Source organism: Schistocerca gregaria, chromosome 4, assembly GCF_023897955.1.
Source record: "Schistocerca gregaria isolate iqSchGreg1 chromosome 4, iqSchGreg1.2, whole genome shotgun sequence".
NCBI lineage: Eukaryota > Metazoa > Arthropoda > Insecta > Orthoptera > Acrididae > Schistocerca > Schistocerca gregaria.
Genome location: NC_064923.1, coordinates 214,090,960 through 214,092,818, shown reverse-complemented (window position 1 = coordinate 214,092,818; position 1,859 = coordinate 214,090,960). Strand labels below are relative to the sequence as shown.

General features: G+C 46.2%; 1 pseudogene; it reads left to right on the top strand.

Moving 5' to 3' along the window:
• The first annotated feature begins 283 nt into the window (after nucleotides 1–283).
• Nucleotides 284–401, top strand: LOC126268290 (5S ribosomal RNA; annotated as a pseudogene).
• The last annotated feature ends 1,458 nt before the right edge of the window (nucleotides 402–1,859 follow it).

Below are 1,859 nucleotides of genomic sequence, written 5' to 3'. Positions count from 1 at the left end.
GGCACGAATTTCCATCGTCGTCAATCCATTACACTGTTGATGTTTGTCCATATTCGCAATTGCGAATACATTTCATATATGGTAACTCTTGTCGTGGCGGTGTAGTTCTGCAGTCTGTTCTACTAGTCGGTGTTACTGTCTGCACGATTCTGTGTAAGCAGGTCGCGTACCTCGAGACAAGGAGCTCCCCTCTATGTAAAAATGACTTCCTGAGGAAGTTGGAACTGCCCATAAAAAGTTCGACAGTTCGATATTCATTTTAAGTTCCGTGTATCGTCCGTGTGCCAACGGCCTTGCCGCAGTGGTAGCACCAGTTCCCGTCAGATCACCGAAGTTAAGCGCTGTCGGCCTGGGCTAGCACTTGGGCGGGTGACCATCCGGTCTGCCGAGCGCTGTTGGCAAGCGGGGTGCACTCAGCCGTCGTGAGGCGAACTGAGGAGCTACTTGATTGAGAAGTAGCGGCTCCGGTCTCGGAAACTGACCTACGGCCGGGAGAGCGGTGTGCTGACCACATCCCCCTCCATATCCGCATCCAGTGACGCCTGTGGGCTGAGGATGAAACAGCGGCCAGTCGGTACCTTTGGGCCTTCATGGCCTGTGAGGGAAGAGTTTAGTATAATCCGTGTGCGAACGTTCACTGCGATGAAGCAGAACTGTGCGTTACCTCGACGTCTCGTTGGACAATTGGTTGATGCGTCGCCAGCACGTTCAGGAACTGCAGGGAATGATACACTGTCTTTATAGGTGAGGCGCTTGCCAACACATGCTTCTGACCAACATGTAGCTCTGTATACACACTAAGGAAAACTTTCAAGGTGAGACGTTAATTATTGACAAGGATGTAATCGATGCATATAAAAAATGCATTCTTCTGCACGGACTGTAAGTTTTTGTGAACTTGACGGAATTATTTGCGCATCTCTGGTGAAAATTATGAGCCTTAATCCAGAATGTCTTCCATATGTCTACCACTATACCAGTTGGAAAAAAAATCTGTTTACTTACTCAAGTTTTCTTTGTTATTACAGCTACATTAATATTCTAACCACACAATCCAGAAATATAGTGTATACGAGCTAACTTCTAGGTTCATCAGGTACAGCAAGGTCAGACTGTCTCTCAGCCGTCCCCACGTGTCTTTGAGTGTTGTAACGGCGTAAGTTATCATACACCACAGTGTACTTTCTTGTGTTTTGCAAACATCTTCCACGCCACCACTCCCTCAGCTTCTGCGCTTTGCACATGGCGGCGGCGTCTCTTACTCAGGCAACGAAACGTTAACGAGAGTACGTCAGAGTTTACTGCGAGTCGCTGCGAACTTGTAGGTGCACAGACATCACGGATTACCTCAATATGGTTCGCAATCACCTTCGACGCCACCACCCCCTCAGCTTTTGTGCTTAGTCTTTTTCATGGCGGCTGCGGCGTACAGATGCGTTAGTCGTCTGCAGCATTGTGTGTACTTGCAGCGATCTGTCTCAGGAACTCTGCCCGAACTTCCCAGCGTCTTTCCTTATATAGAAATACAACAATGCTAAGCCTGGTTTCCGTGGAAATCTTTTCTGACGTCATTTCTTCGCCCATTGTCGAATACTATATCGTATTGTGTATCAGTACTACATAAGCGTTCGTGAAAGATTTTCTTGAGTTATTTTTTTATTTTATTTTACACGTCTAGTTCCGTAAGACCAAACTGAGGACCAAACCTCCGAGGTCATGGAATGTGTTAGTACATAAAACAATAACAGAATAAATAAAATGTTTATGAACGCAAAAAAAGACAAGCCGTAAGTTTATGAAGATGCAGTCAACACTATAACACAAGAATCAGCTTAATTTTTCGAGGAACTCGTCGACAG